This window comes from Agelaius tricolor, unplaced genomic scaffold (genome assembly GCF_023055355.1).
Source record: "Agelaius tricolor isolate 1412-34295 unplaced genomic scaffold, bAgeTri1.0.p SCAF_1, whole genome shotgun sequence".
Taxonomy (NCBI): Eukaryota; Metazoa; Chordata; class Aves; order Passeriformes; family Icteridae; genus Agelaius; species Agelaius tricolor.
The window spans coordinates 76,367,071-76,384,478 of NW_027269261.1; the positions used below are offsets into that span (position 1 = coordinate 76,367,071).

Below are 17,408 nucleotides of genomic sequence, written 5' to 3' on the forward strand. Positions count from 1 at the left end.
ACCAGTAATTAAAAAACTGGTTTGCAGGACACTGGATGCAGTGGATGGCATAGAATTGGTTGGCAGTGGGAGGAGAGAGTAGGAACTGAGACTGAGAGGCTACAACACAACTCAGGACTGTAACAGGACTGTGGACAAGCCAATACAAACTGGTCAAGTGCTGGTCACCTTTGACACCTTCAAGATGCCTACATGATCCTGCTGTCCCACTGAAGCATCCTTTTTATCATGGTTTTTTTGCTGCCTGTTCACCAGTTTTCAACAGAAAGATGAGTTTCAGGTGAGGGCTGGCCTGGGAGCTAATTTTTGAAACCACTGTGACTGAAGGGAAAGTCAGACTTGGCTTTCCTGCTTCCTAGGGGAGCACTGGAAGCATCAGGCTATTAGTTACTGTTAAATATTGCAAAAAGACTGCAGCCAACTTCCCCCATTTTCCTGTCTTATCCACAAAGCTGGGACTGAACTGTCAGAAAGACTCCAAAACAGTTCACAGTTTCAAGGTGTCCCATTAACTGAAGTTCAGGCATTTGGCAAAGACAGGCAGATCCATATTAGCTACAAGGCAGGCAAAATGTGGCTGGATATGAAATCACTCTAAAACCCCTCAAAACACACAACACTACACAGGTACTGCTGCAAGAAAGTATCAGGTGAAGTTCAGTATGCTAAGTGCATACACTGGGGAAAACTTAATCACCATTAGCCTGTGGTAGAAGACAGTTTTAATAGTTTAATTACAGTTAGTACAGCAGCTTTATTGATAAGTCATACACAGTTCACAAAACAAATGAAAGAAAAATGCTCTGAGAGTCACTGACCCTCCTGAAAATCCCATACTGTGATCCTTCATTTTTAGTACTGTCTTTATTGTCCCTAAATATAAATAGATAGATTTGCTTTCATAAAGGTTCCAGAATTTGGCCCAGAATAACACTGTTGTAGACCAAATAACAAGGTTGGGTTTACCTCAGCAGTGACATTAAAGATGGACAATTCACTAACACAGGGGAAAATACACAAAGAAAGAAAAGACAACATTTTATTTGTGCTGAGGTAGCTTGTGGAATAGTCAGCTGAGATATTTGCAGTTTGTATAGTGGCATTTTCCAGTTTTATTGAGATTTTAAACAGTAGGAACAAGGAAATAGCAAGCAGCATCATTTACATGTCAGAGCACATCCAGAATACACCAAGGCAGCAGCAAATGGCAGCAGTTACAATTTGAGCAGCTGCAAGAACCCAGAAGCTCCATCAGTCACATGAGCACTGCGAGTCATGCAAGCACCAGGAAAGTGATGCTAAAAAGGGAGATTTGTGATTTCATGTGAGCCCTCTCCTGACAAGGGAGAAGGATGCTTGCCAGCAGTGAAAGGTGCATTATTAGATGGAGAAGTGGGTATTGGCAACAGGTTCTACTGGTGAATGGATCATATCCATCACTGCTGCCCTCCTCACACAAGTTATGGATTGTGATTTTGGCCATCAAAGATGGGCTACGCTGCTCTGCTGGCCACTGGAATGGGAAGGTGCTGCTGGGTCTCTTCAGGGGCTGAGGAAGATTTTGCCTCAGTTTATGGTCAAGACAGGTTCAATCACTGGTGGGCCCTAAAAGAGACTAAAGATGCTCTATGACAAAACAAACTCAAAACAAACACACATTTTAAATGGACATCTGACATCTAAAGAATTAAAAACCCAATGTATCTTGCAGCATCTATGACTTACTGGAGGAGGAGAAAACTGAAATTACAGTAAAACCAACAAAAAAGCACTAAATTTAACCTCCTTGCTTATTTTTATGCTTTGTGCAAAGGAAATGATGCAGCTTATATTAATTTAGTACAATTAAAAAAATTTTTAGCATCCACAGGGTCTAAGTAGTAGGACAAGCATATGCAATTATATCTGACTGCAGAATAAGAGCACACAATCATTTTTTATCTCTTCTTTATGTTAAAGAAAGAGCTGCAATTCTAAATTTTTTTTTTTTTTTTTAGTGCTAGTGAATTTTTGCTGTTTGGAAAACTAAATAAATGGTTACAAATGAGCCATCATGTAACTTTTCTCAGACTAAGCTACAGAGAATAAATATTTAAATGTTCTTTAGCTTTCTGGTAGTAATTCTGGATAAGACAGATGGAGATGGTAAAGTTTATTTTCAAAATTTAGATGTAAGCATTGTTATGTGTCTAAAACCTCCTTTTTTCCTTCTCTACTCCTTAAAAACATCTCTTCATTCAGGTGCATTACATAAACAAATTCAAAAATTGTTTATTCATGGAAATATGCATATCAAACAGCTCATAAGATGATTACTACAGAACAACTACTGGGTTTTGTTGGCAAATTATAGCTATAAATTAAGATGAATTCTTAAAAAGAGATATTGCCATTCCCTACAACTAATTCTAAAATAAATAAAATTGTAAGTGCTGGATCAATTTTTGAAAGGTTAAATAGTCAAACAAGTTTGATCACATTTAAAAATCCACACTTAGACTCCTGCTTAGGAAAGTGAATTGGAAATTTCCCTAAACTTACAGCAATTACTGATTGCTCTTAGACTACTACTAACATAGAAGAAATACCTTTTGGTATTTTTGAACATATGCTTTTGATCCCTATCCACTGCTTCTCATCAAAGAATGAAGAAATTCTTTCATGAGAAGCAGTGGAGCAAAGATGTAACATGGCCAGATTTTAAGCCTCATAATTTGTTCCACTTATTAGTAACTCTTATCGTACAATATCCATTTCTCTGAAAGAAATGACACTTTGAGAACTCAGACATCTTTTAAAGCTCTGGATATAGTCAGTGGGTTTTGCATGGGAATTATCTGAAGGATTCCAAGGGAAAGGGGATCTTTGTGGTGCTGGTGAGTGTAACAAAGTGCTGAGCAACTTGTCAACCTACCCAAAATTATCCAGTCCATCACCATCCCTGCAGGACAGGTCCTTGGGAATTACTAGCACCTCAGTCCAGATTTCAAGATCAAAAGTACCATCAGTATCCACACACACAGAGTGTAGCTGATGTCATTATTTGTTTTGTTATTGCACTCAATATTGTGGAAAAGAAAAAAACAGCTAGAAATTATATAAATTGCCAAGTTGGCAGAACACTACTCATAGGTGCACTGCCATCTTCTGGGAGATTTTATCCAATTTTTAGTCAGATGCATTTGTCACTTAGTCCAGTCTCTATCCAGTGAAGATGTTGATTTCCAGTTGGCCACCAGTACAGCTAAAAGCTTTGTATTTTGATTTTATGATCTCTTGCTTGAGTCAGCACCAAGAAATAATCACAGGCACAAACTAGAGTTATGAGCACTAATGCACCAGACTGCTTAGAAAAAATCTCTCTCATGGCCACAGAAGTCAAAAGATCACTGTGAAACATTATTTTCAAACAAAGTGCTTAGAATTTTTAACTAGTGGATCTCCTATCCAACCAACCAAAGGAAAACATTAAAAAGTATTCACATCCAGTCAGAGATTCATTATGACTTTGAGACATATTAGCCAATCTCAAAATAATTGAAGTTATTTTTCTTGATGATACACAGTGACCCTCTGGAGAAGGGTGTTAATGTACATTCTTGGACATATCAGTTGTAAATCAGCTTCATGAAGGGGTGTGTGCCTCTAAAAATATTTTAATTCTGCAAATAAAAAGTCTGGATGTCTCAGATGAAAAGCAAACACTCCAGTCTTTTTCAACATTTTTTTCTCAAAATAATTCTGTTCTTTTTTTTAGAGAATGTAGAAAAAACACTGCCTAAAATCTCTTGCAGAAATCACATTAATCTGTAAAATTTTTAAAGCTAATGTATACCAAGTCTCCCCTTTACTAGGCAGGCTACAGAAGGTCAGTTTGTCAGCCCTGCAGAGCAGATGTAAGGAAATAGAGAAAAGAAAATTTTACTCCATTCTATCAGGTAAGTAAGTGTTATTAAGTGAAAACCTGTTTAACAAACTTAAAATATTCATTTTACTGAGTCTCAAAACCCTTTAGTAAAAAATATATCTTGCTGCTTATATTGATAAGCAATGGACACACCAGTAACTATCAGTAATACCAAAGAAAAACAAAAAATGTATTACAGTCTGATTTATTTATAATCACCAGGTTTCTTAACTCATACTCCTTCTATCTCCTTTAGCCATGGGCTGGGTGTTTGTCAGGTGAGGAGTTAGAAGGACTGCCACTAGCTACTGCTGAATCTCATATCTGCTCTCCAGGCTAACGAGCCATTCCCAGGGCAGTTTAGCAGTCACTGCACTCAGACTCAGTCACTCCAACAGGAATTGCACTCATCAGAACAGTTCTTAAAGGAAATGCCTTGTCTTGAAGTGAAATGAAATGTAGCAGCCAGTACAGCTGACAAATGCTGGTAAGCTCAGGACAGGATGCCAAGATCCCAGAGGGGTCAGTGACTCCTCCTCTGCCACCACCTCGTCACAGCTCAGGCTCCGACCAGGAACAAGGTTTCATTTTTTTTAGTAGCTGTCTGCTACCAGCTGCTTTTTCCATGTCTTCACTAACTCTGACCTCCAGAGAAGCTCAGCTGGGGTCTCTGCCCTGTGTTTTGAGAGCAAAAGTTAATTGCAATCAATTAGGCTACAAGGATGGTGTCTAATGAAAGCATCCCAGGCACGAACCTTCAGACTTTCTGTGACCAAGAATATCTGTGATGTTCATAGAGGTCAACTAGAGGTCTGTTCCAACCACTGCTTAGTCAGCAACTTACTGAGACCATTTTGTTCCTAAAAATGGGAGTCTCTGGGAAGCTCACAAAGATGAGTGTTAACTAATGGAAAAGGCTGCCAGATCCAAATAGCAAACTCTTGTAAAATACCTTCTTATTCTCTACTATTATCTACACAGTCAAAAGAACCTTGCATAGAATGGCAGTCACTGGGCATAAAGAGAAGTTCACTGATAATATCAGGAATTAAATCCAACATCAGTGTTTCCAAGGAAAGCTTATGCACACAAATAGGAATTCACTGAAGGAGGCATGTTTCCCTGAACAGGTATTCTGTGCCATAAATACCCTCCAGAAAATTTAGAACCAATAGCTACAGTTGAGAAATACAAAAGTTTGTTTTGGGAATGGAAGAGGACTGGGAAGAGTGGATTGTGATGCACAGAAATGAAATTATGATCTGAGTGTCCCTGCTCACTCATGTCAAATAAAAATGAGACAATTCAGTTTGAAACTGGGACCAGATGCGTTTCCAAGATCCAAGCAGGTTTCCGTGGCTGCAGATGAATGGAAATAATTTGTTGACCAGATAAAATCAATCCATTGTTTTGTCAAAGCCAGCTGTCAAAAAGTAACAAAGTAAACAAAAATTGTATTTTTCTAATGCTGATAGAGTGCTGCTATCCACACTCTCTCAGGAAAGAAAAAAAAAAAAACAAACAAAAAAACCCAGGAAAAAGAAAAGATTAAAAGGATTTAGAGACAAATTTCATTAAAAGAGGGATATAGAAGAGTAGTAGATCTGGTTTTGTTTCCCAGACAGTATTACAGTAAGCCATAATGCCCTTCCCCTGGAAAGCCAACGTGTCCTGTGGGACAGCTTTAATATTCTTCTCTGTTGAGAGAAGATGTAGGAATCATGATTGCCTAGGACACTGGACCTTTCCAAAACCAAATTTACAAACACTTCCCATCCAGAGGGATCAGAAACAGAAGGACTGGAGTAGTCTGTAGTATAGGGATTCTTATAATGACCAAACTATGACTACTTGGGCTCCTCATCCCTCTTGGTTTCAACTGTAAATCTGCGATGGTCTTTGTACCAACAGTAAAATTCAAGCAGTTTTTCTACTGTAGATGGCAGCTAACAAGAAAAGTTCTGAAAAGACTGCAGTTTGTAAAATAATTACAAATTGATTTTCTTGTTCACGGACAATTAACTCCTGATATCACTCTTTGGTTCCCGAGTACATGCGCCACTCTAAAGAATTGACAGAGGAAGAAGTGCTTGAATAACTAACTCTCCATCACCTCACTCCAGACCTCTGCCCTTGCACCTTGCCCTCCTCTCAGCTTCAGCCTGGCAGAGGCTTTGTCCTGGGCTTCCCAAACCTAGCCACCAGCTTTCAAGCAAGACCTCCTCTAGCAGGAGGACTACACAGTGCCTTTGTTCACCAGTGACCTCCAAAAACAATCAGCTCATTCCCAGCCTGGGAAGAGAAGTCCTTCCCCCTTGTCCTGCCACAGGGCTCAGACTGGGCTGCAGATTCTGGTTTTCTTTCAGCTCAAGTCCATTTGAAGTCCATAGGCTTGTGTTGCTGAGAGGAGGACGTCTGTCTGTCCTTCACAGCCACCACAGCTTCAGCTTTGTAGTGTGATAGAACATTTTTAAGCAAGGGTCAGGTAAAAATAAAGATGTTTTCATACGAAGTATTCGTAATTATTCTAACGCATACAGTATTTATTAAAGGTACACATTCATTTGGTACACAATGAAAATTCTGGGGTTTAAGAATCATTTGAGCAACACCTACCTGAATATGTAAAGAGATGGAAATGAAGCATCAAAAATCATTAGATACTTAAGCAAAAGAAGCAGTATATTTTTTGCTGGCATTTGATGTTATACTGTAAATGGCTTCCCAATATTCCTTAAGGGAAAAGTTTTATGACTGAATAGGAATAGACACTGGAAAAATAGTTGTTTCTTTACACCTTCAGAAATTGGAATTGTTATTTTAAATGTTTACAAAGGCATGGACTGGACTACAGTTTCACAGTTTCTAGTGAACTAATTTAGAACAAAAATGATTGCTCACTTTCCCACAGGAAGAAATCCTTATGTTTCACCCATGCTCCCTTTCCTGCATGATTAACGGATACTTCTGAACCAACAACAGATGACCTCCAGTAACCATTCACAAGGGGCTAAAGTCATAAATAGATACAGACTTAAAAACATTTATCTAAAAGAAAAACAACTCTCAAATCAGCTGAGTGACATGATAGGTTTGCTTGGCACGTATTAATATATAAGGATTGACTCTTCCCACAACTTAGAGCCTATGCAATTTTCTCAGATAATCCATGCAAGAAAAGCAATAAAAGATCTAACAACTAAGAAAAACAAATCAGATACAGTTATAAATATCTAAGCTGGTAATGAATGCAAGCTGGTTATATTTCACTGAGAGCAAAAAATAAAATTGCAGAGAAGCTTTATCATGACTTTCAAACAGTAGTGCAGAGTGCATTATTAAGCTCAGATCTCAACATTAACAGAAAACTCATTTGTATCAGAATCAACAAAGTCTATATAATATAAACATCTATTAATAATAAGCAACTACACCAAAGGCATGGATAAATATAGCAAAAGACTATAAATAAAAAAGACTGCATATAACTGCCCAAATAGGCAATGCTGGAAGTTAAATCTTATTAATGCCTTAATGAAATGAAAGTTACCTTCTATCAGCACAACAATCTCTAAAAGTTAGGAAGCACCTGGAAATGCCTGTTGTGGGTACCAGCTGTCCTCTGAAGAGGCAATCTATCCCCAGAAGCTGTATTCCAAGCAGATCCATTTTTTCGGTTTTTCCCTTAATTCTATGATTGTTGTGGTGACAAAGCAGAGCTCAAAGGTTTGCACTGCCCCATTAATTCACTCTGGGCTTTATCCTGTTGCCAGTAACTCACATGTCAGGGCTGCTGGCTCTTCTCTCCTTTAGTGAGGCAGGAAGTAGATCTGCACAGGAGCAGACTCAGTGCTATGAGTGCTGCCGTGATTTGGTTAGACAGAGAAGGGGTAATGAGTAGGGGAAGGTTTGGGGACCTATTAGAAATATCTTTCTCTCCAATTAAGGAGCCATGTATGTATTTCAGCTCAGCTGGAAAGGAACTGAGCAAGAAAACTGGCCAGGCTCAGAGAGGTACAACAGCATTTACAGCATGATTCACAGATTAAATACTGGCTGGTGGGACACAGAGATGGAACTTATTTCACTGATGCTTGTGGAAGGAGCTAAACAGGTAGGCAAAGGACAGAAGAGTAAGACTGTCATGTCCCTGACTTTCTCCTATCCATCTTTCACATTCAAACTTTAGAGGCTCCTTGAATTTAAACCATGGATCTTGAAGTTTTCTTGTACTTAAGATAATTAGGTGGCTCAGGTGATGTCAGATGTTAAATGCAATCATCCTTTATACAGTGAATGATGAAGGTCTGAAAACCACAGATGTCTGGCATCTATTCAGGAATTAATTTAAGTATTTTGTTGAAAATCACAGGAGACTCAGTGCAAAGTTTAATGATTATGTAGCTGGCACTCTTCAAGCACACTCATGGACTGGCTGGTGAACATGTCAAACAATGTAAGATACATGAATTTACGGAAAACACAACAAAGAAAGTTAGGTCCTGACTTTAAAATTAAAATGGTTATATTCCACAATCTTGAAACTAGATTTGAAGTAAATTCTGTGCTTAGAAGTAATCTAAAAAGTAATAATTTCCTCTAAGGAAAGAATTGAACTCCTAAGTATAAAATGTGGCTTGTATTTCTGCTATCAGCACACTGAACCAAACTGTATCTGAAAAATAAAGAAAGTATGGAAAAAAAACCCTGTCTGTCCTGACTAAGGAAAAAGAGATTTCACAGAACTAAAAGAACTAAACCCCCTAACTTTCAAGGGGTGAAAGGACAGGGGTTCAAAACACTTGAGGGGATAAAAATGTAAACTGATGTGTTCAAAAGAGCCCAGGGAAATTAGACTTTTGTATTCAAACACTGTCAGAAAACAAATTTTTCTGTTGCCATGGAAATTGAAACAAAACCAAAACCCGTTCACAATCACAATGGAAGGGCAGGATTTGGAAATTTCCTCTGGAAGAAAGCTTCCAGGGGAAAAAAAAAAAAAAAAAAAAAAAAGACTAACTCAGAGCCATAAAAATACATTGCTTCTGGCAGATGAAACACATACAGGTAAGGCTCAGGATTTCCTTTCAGTAGTCCAGCTCACCTCTATTTACATAATTAAAATGTTAATAGATATATGATAACAAACTATAAAAAAAAAAATCTCAGTACTACATGCAAATATGTGCATGATAAATTGAAAAGATCAAAAAGAAGGGGATTGATTGCACTTTGACTATTAAAATCAGAGAGGAAATAGGATTATTAGTGATTCCTTACAACTGTGCTGAGTGCAAGACAAATTATGTTTGTGTAATGCTCACATACCAAAAATCATCCTTAGCAAGAAAAATTAGGCAAATACATCGAAGACTGGTAGTAGCTGTAGAATTTGCTCTCATGGCAGATTGTCCCTGTGTCTCACTCAAGTTCCCAAGGACCGTTTTACTGAGTAAAAAATTATTTCACTTTTTATTGACATGTATTCCCAGTTTTATCTCAAAAGTCCTTCTTCCTTTTCCATGGAAAAATACTGGCCCATACCACCAAGTACATGCACTCCTCCCTTTGAGTCAAGACAGAGTGACAACAGCAATGCAATGTACAAGGCTGGGTCCCATCATCCAGCTGTTTTATCCTTGGCACAACTCAACTTCTGAGGCCAGGGACACCTCTGGACACAGGTAGGTAGCCCAGTGAAGTCCTTACTGAAGCCACAGAGTCACAATCTCAGTGGAGCACATTTTCCTACCCCCACTAAACTGAAAAATTATGCAAGTCATAGGTCAGACTCAATGGTCCTGGTCAGAGGTGTTTTCCAGCCTCACTGATTTTGTGATTCTGTAATTTGGTCTGCTGCTGCAAGTATGGAGTCACTGAAAAAAGAGTTGGGTCTCCATCAAGACAGTGATTCAGGGCCTTTTCAACTGCTCAGGCTCACACCTCCCTTCTCCCACTCAGCAGAGAATTATTATTGTTATTCTAAACCTGGGTCATTGCAGCAATCTGCTCTACCTTTACACAGATTTGGTTCAGCATGACTGAGATAGCGAGCAGCTGGAGCTGAGCAAGGGGCCCCAGGCAAACAGGAGGAATTCTTGAGCCACTTCTACCACCAGCCCTTCATCTTCAATCTCCTTGGCTTGAGCTTTGTGCCCTAAACAGTACAGGAAAAAACCACAAACCTATAGTTTTCTTGCAAAAGGCTTTCATATACAACAAGATTATTCTAACTGCCCAAGCCTTCTCTTCTCTAGACTAAACAGCATGAATATTAAGTAATAATATTGTAACATTCCCTCTTGAGCTGAGACATCCATTTAAGAACACTACAGTTTACCAGCCATTAAGTAGTTACTGGTTGGCGCAAGTTTATTTTCTGAAGAGTACTCTATTCAAAACATACTTGCTAATTATTGAAGAACACACATACCCATTTGTAATTATTACTTAAAAGAAACAATGAATTTCTCTCTGATCAGCCTTCAGTTAGATTCCCATCAGAGAAATCATATGAACAGATGGGGTCCAACAGGCTTTTCATGTGTTTTCTTTTTTTATGCTTCATAATGAAGCTCTCCCTCATAAACTTGTTAAAATGGACTCACTTCCTTTACCAGGATGTGATTTTCTGGTAACTGCTTTTCATTTTCTGCCTTGAACAAAGTAGATAATTCATTTCTCTTTACCAATAACCTGAGTGATTGGTAAAGTGTCACGGACATCAATGGATCCATTACAGCAATCATGGAAGGGACAAAGATTTTCCTTTTTTTTTCTCTGACTTCTCCAAGGAAAATGAGCATTGTCCAAAGAATACAGCTAAAACCAGATGAGAACAATTTTTTGTGAATAGAAAATTCATTGAAAAAAGCTGTGACAGAGAGAGAAACTATATCTGAGTCCAGCCCACAGTTGGTGGGAATATTCTACAAAACAAACAAACTGAACAAAAACAAAACAAAAAAGGCAGGAGGGATTTTGGAACAGTGCATATTTCATTGTGAAATTTTCTGAGAGCTTCTTGTTTCCAATGATGCTGAAATCTTGCATTTCAACATATTCTTAAAAAAATACTTTTTCATTGTGAAACTTTTTTTTAATGTCAAACCAGTCTAAGTTTAATTAGATGCAAAAGAATTAACTCCTCCAAATCAAATGAAACATTGAGTCAAAAAAAAAAAAAAAAGCTCAAAGGGTCTTAAATTACAGATCTTTTTAAATGAGTTGGTTCAGCAACCAAGCAAAAAAAAAAAACTATTGTTTGGTGTAATCAATTATACTATTTTTTATATAACTATGACAGGACAGTGCGGGAGACAATTACTTTTCTTCCCCCTCAAACTAGTATGTCTTCCTTTTTTCTCATAGACTTTTCATTAAAGACAGTTAATGTTAAATAACTTGGGCAAAGCAAAAATCAGTTCTTCCAATAAGCACTCAACCTTTTCCACTTGTCTACATCTAAGTCACCGTTTTCCCAGTGATGAGGACTTCACTGCCCCACTTTGACCACCACACACCCTGCTAGGGACAGAGCGCACAGACTGAGATCACTGCCACCCTACGTAGCTCAAATGTCAGAAAGAAAGGCAAAAGATGTGACAGAGACCAGAAGTGTGAGATGACAGAGTGGCTGGCACAGGATCACATGGAACTTCAAGCAGGGCTGCAGTTTTGTAGCCCTGAGCTGTCTCACCATGGGAAGTGATCCTTGATCCGGATCTGTCCCGATGCTCCGAGCCGCTGTATCGCAATTCCCACTGTGGTCCCTTCCTGGTGGAAGCAGGATTGGCTGCTGATCCCTTCAGTACACTTGTTCCCAAATGACAACAAAATGCTCAGTGTCCACTTTCCCAGCAATTGAGCTGCCTTCACACTGTCAAAGATAACTTTTAATTAAGGTGCCAAAAGCTGACAAGGTTGATCATGGAGGTGGTTTCCTCCATTATTGGAATTAAATACCAATATAGCTGGATGGAACGTGCCTGGGCTCGTCTGGCCTTGCTGCTTGACCAGAGGCGGCAGCTGTGGTGGTTTCACCTCAGAGACACCTTTGGCTGGCTGGATGCTGGGTGCATGGGACCAGTCCAGGCAAGCAGGAGCTCAGGTTTACCTCTGGCAGAGAGGCTTCAAGGCGAGGTGAAGGAAAAGGAGTCGGGTTCTGCTGGAGGGTTTTGATCCAGAGCTTTATTCCAGGCACACAGGCCTCTGAATGCAGCAACAGCTCCAACAGAACCACGAACCGCGTGGCTGCTGCGTCTTTTAACCCCAGGGAGAGGGGGAGGGCAGGGGTAGGGGTCCCACCAACCAGGTAAGGGGGGGAGTCTCAGGGGACAAATGGCACCGGGATGGCCCAATGTCCCCAGGGCTGAGAGGCATCTTTTGAACTCTGCCAATCACACGACGCCCTTGCTGGAATGCCAAGATTGACAGACAGCACTCAGCAGGGGCAAGGGAGGGGAAGGGAGAGGGTATTGGCACACCTGGGGAAAGAACCGGGATACTGAGACAGGCTATTACATCACACCACAACATTCCATGCTGAGCTGTCTCAGACTCCAAACTCCTCTAACTATACCTTCCAACCACTTAATTAACAAGTGGTTCATCATCAGACTTGCCAAGAAAAAGGAATCTCAATCTCCACAAAAGGAGTCAGAGAGAGAAAAGAGTCAGCAATTTTTTTTTTACTTTTCCTTATGTTTATGTTCAAATGTCTATATAGTTTCTTTTTTGATGATTTCACCAAACAATGATCACTTTGATAACTGTGGAATTATTTGGCCATGAGTTACTATTCAAATATTTTTGCTTGCCTTTTTGCACCATGAAGAAGCCAAGCATTTTTCTTCTCTTTTTCATCTTCATCCGAAAATAAACAATCATTCAGCCTATGTAAGGCCTACTCCAATTTTTTTTTTTTGTGTGATGGACTAGATTTTTGATGGGGAAGTCATCTGCATTTTAAAGGAATGGGACACTGAAATTATATGCAGAAGAACAGGATTTTAGCAATACAAAGCATTTCTTCTGACCTTATTCAGTTGCTGAATAGCTGGGAACATTGGATGGATTATAAAGCCTGGCACATGCTGCAGGCATAGAAGGGGACTGTTTGTTGCCAAAGCCCACTTGGATGCAAAGTACAGAAGCAAAAGGAAAACAAAGACCACAGAGTGAGCTAGACTGTTCCCTTCCCAAGACAAATTTATCTCCCAGGTTACATTCCACAGTGGTTTATCTGTTCCATAATGACCACAAGAAGGGAGAAAGCACTTTGCAAAAGCTATGCTAAGACACACAGCCCTTTTACTTCCAAGCACAAGTGCAGGCTGGGCAGAGACTGGATTTAGAATAACCCCAAGGGGAAGGACTTGGGGGTGTTGATGGATGAGAAGCTCAGCGTGGCTCTGCAATGTGCCCTTGCAGCCCAAAAAGCCAATGGCACCCTGGGCTGCACCCAAAGCACTGTGGGCAGCAGAGAGGGAGGGGAGCTCTGCTTCACTCTCATGAGACCCCACCTGCAGTGCTGCTTACAGCTCTGGGGTCCCCAGCAGAGGAAGGACATGGACCTGCTGGAGCAGGTCCAGAAAAGTCTACAAGGATCACCAGAGGGCACCTCTCCTATGAAGAAAGAGAGAGAGCTGGGTTATTCAGCCTGGAGCAAAGAAGGTTCAAAGCTGACCTTCCTTGTGGCCTTGAGTACACAAAGGAGAACTACAAGAGAGCTGGAGAGGGACATTTCACCTGGGCATATAGTAACAGGACCAGGGAGAATGACTTTAAACTGACAGAGGGTAAGATTTAGATTGGATGTAAGGAAAAATTCTTTACTCTGAGGGTAGTGGAACACTAGCATAATTTGCCCAGAGAACCTGTGGATGTCTCATCTCTGGAAATGTTCAATGAGAGACTGGATGGGGCTTTGAGCAACCTGGTTTAGTGTCTCTGTCCATGGCAGGGAGTGGGAACTGGATGATCTTTAACATCTCTTCCAACCAAAACCACTGTTTGATTCTCTACAGGAGATGAAGAAAGGAAAAGCTTCAAGACATGGAAGATAAGATTTTCCAACAAAGCATCTTTGCAGCATGTCCTCTCTGCAGACATGGCTCTTGCCATCAGCCCCTCTTTACTGCTTCAGCAACCTTACGCTTGCTCTCATTACATCTCGTCTGTTTTCAGGTCTGAGGAAGCCTTTTAACACTTGGAAAAATGGGCATTGGACTGAGAAGGACATTGTGGAGAGGGCACAGAAGGGTGCAGTCAGTGTCACCTGAGCAGCAAAAATCCACTGGTGCAGAGATCTCTTCTTCCCACCCATCACCTGGAGCACACAACAGCTGTGTGGCACATCCAGCACACAGATCCCCTACCCCAGTCCTCAGATTCCTTCACTGCTTATTTTCATAGGGAAAATAAGTGGCCCTAAAAGCTCTTGGAACTCTAAAGTTTGTTATGCCATTCCCATTCTTGCCCAGTCATTACTCCTATGACAAGGCAGAAAAGCCAGGGCAAAAGAATTTTGAGCCACCTCTCCAGCCTCAGGTCAGTATTTGCTTTCAAGGAACACTTGTGTTTTTTAAACCCTTTCCAGATACCATAAATCCTCTTGGGATTAATTGACACATTAAATGGATAACAGAAATGTCTTCAGCAGGTGACAATGCAATGAAAGCAGGCCAACAAAATGCAGCAGTTCTGCTGCAAGTGCCTTTGGCAAAGCCCCACAGTCCCACTTGCCTGTTCTCCCTGCACACCTCTGGAATGCAGCAGCTCCTGGGCAGATGAGCAGAGGTTACTTTTGCTGACAGGCAGCTAAAAGCCTGCACAATAATGCTCTGACAGCTGTCCAGTCAGTCTGTATAAGGCTAGATATATGAAATTCCAGAAGCACTAGACTCCCATTTAGAGGCAGCCTAAGAGCAAGAGTACATTACTGCACCAGAATATGCAACTAGAACAGAAGCAGATTAACACCTGAATTTTTATTAACCTTTCATTCACTGAACACTGCCAGAACTTTAGCTTTATGGCTTGAGATATATGAAATGTGTCATACTTATGTGTAAATTTTTATGTTGCTTAGGAATGCTTCTGATGAATTTTTAAATTCACTGTCAAGACTGAAATGCTGAAATCTAACTTCACATTCAGTGGCCTAAAAGAAATGTAAAGCCAAAGACTGTCTATTATTTACTTTGATTCTTCAGTCAATTAAAAAAAAAAAAAGCCAGTGCAAAAGTGTGTGATGCCAAAGGCAAAAGTATAGAATATAAAAATAAATTATAAAAACTCCACACACACATATCCCCCCTCCAGCTGGCTACCACCAGCCAGATCTCTTCTCTTTCTATACCTCTAACTGGAGCTAATTTAATCTTTAAAATACCCACCAAGGAAAACCAGTGTGGTGGCTGGGGTAGCTGTGTTTTTTGCCTTTTAAAAAAAAACTTGGAACAACATGGAAAAAACCTGGAACAACATGAAAAAAACCTGGAACAACATGAAAATTACTGTCCCAAGGGAAGTGAGGTGTTTACAAAAAAGTCATGTTCCCCTTTAACCACCTTAAGTTCAATGTGCCCTTCATTTCATTCAATGCTCTCCATCACCACAGAACAGGAAGGCTGTTATTCCATCCCTCCCAAAATATTTAGAGGAATAAGAAAAGAAGTGTTTTGCTTTCCACAGAAGAGACTTATAAAGCCATGCTGTCTGACACCAGGATCATTCTGGTTCACAAGGAATTCGCTCCATGAGAATTCAACCAGCTTTTTGGCACCTGGAATTATTCATTCAGCACTTTTTTCCCCAAAGATACACAATTCAAATATGTAAGATTGCAATTGTGTAAACTGAAGAAACCAATACTTAGTTGTATACTTGAGGTTATACTGCCTGGAATAAAATTACATCTCAGGACCTAAGCTGCTCTTCAAATACTTTATTTTAAAAAATACCTAAAGCACAAAATTCAGGAGCAGGGAAAAATCTCTTTCCATTAAATGCATGTCATTTGATGCTGTCAAAAAATAATATCGAACCAGAGAAACTACTTTGACCTCTTTCATGCTTATAGTTTCCAGGTTTCTAGGAAATGGGGTGGAAGCTGCAAGGGTGATTTATGGCACATGCAACGCTTCAGAAAGATCCAAAGTCCAGTCAGCCTGAAAGGCAGCAGCAGCATCACATCTAGAAACTGGCTCAGAGAAAAGAACATATTGTAGCTGTAACTCATAGCCTGTGGGAAGACAATACATTATTCCACCTCATGGAATGGGTTCAAAGCTAAATACAGAATTCTATATTACCTGTGATTCAGTAAGAGCCCTTGAATTAACATAACACAAAGTAGCCTTCAAATGGCTGCTGTTAAATATTTGACCCTTCAACTTCTTCCTCATTTCTGCTTTCTCTCCCAGGTCTCATAGAAGTATAGGAGGGTGGCAACACCAAATTCAGTGATACTATTTTACCTCCCCAAAGGCTATTTCATACAGACCTCATTATTTTCCTGCACAAGCACATTCCTCTCTAGGGACAACTGGCTCCACACTGGGCCCCAGGAAGGGTTTCCTGAGCAGCTCTCGAGGCTACAGGGTTCCTGAGCCTGTACGGTCAGTGTTAAACAGGCAATGGAAGAAAGAGAAGCCTGCATACCACTTGTGCATGGTCCCTTGCTCCTTCTCGTGACTGATGCAGCTGCAACAATAAAACAGCAGTGGCAGCTAAACAGTATCTCTGCAATTTCGCCAAGCCAAGATTTTTTTTTCCATCTTTAATGCTGCAATTTCAGGACTTGGCTCCATTATTCTATTTGTATTAATGCACAGTGGCAGATTTTGCAACACATGACAAAGCAAGAATATTTTATATAGCTTACAAGCCAAGAAATAATGCAAATTTGGTTTATAAAAGTACTGTCAGCGTATTGCGCCTGCCTCTTTGCCAGCACCAGTTTGCTCCCTCTCATATTTCATTATGAGTTTTTTAAAATTACTACAGGAGGCTGCAGTAATTTCCTACAGGAGGAATTTCCACTTGCAGGTCATTACTGACTCTTAACAGAGAGCTAGCTTTTTGGGGGAGTCCAAATGAGATCACATGAAACCACACAGCATTGGTTCTCCCTCACTTAGTGGTCCCCCACCACCACCAGCCCTCATCCTTGGAACCCAAATCCTTGGCTAAAGGTTCATGGATCTGTTGGGGATGCTGCTAAGTCTCTCCCTCCCAATGGCATACATGATTTGGAGAAAACTGATGGATGTGTGGATGAAAGAACCCTTGAGCTACAGTCCTTGACCCGATAAAAACACAAGCAAAGGCTTCTCTCTGCAATATATTCATTAAAAAGATATGAAATGTAGGTGTTTTCTCAGCAAAAGTGTCATACCTTATCTGATACTATATACCTAAATGAACTTTGTCCAGAGGGCAGATACAATTACATATAAATTATATCCATCCCCAAGGAGCCCTGCCTTGACTCCTT

At 40.1% G+C, this 17,408-nt stretch overlaps 1 long non-coding RNA gene across 1 annotated transcript; it reads right to left on the minus strand.

Moving 5' to 3' along the window:
• Window positions 1-710: 710 nt before the first annotated feature.
• LOC139596251 (uncharacterized) lies at window positions 711-17,066 on the minus strand. Its single transcript, XR_011681282.1, has 2 exons — window positions 15,407-17,066; window positions 711-15,363 (listed from the first exon to the last, which is right to left on the minus strand). It is a non-coding gene; the product is annotated as an uncharacterized lncRNA (long non-coding RNA).
• Between the last annotated feature and the right edge of the window lie 342 nt (window positions 17,067-17,408).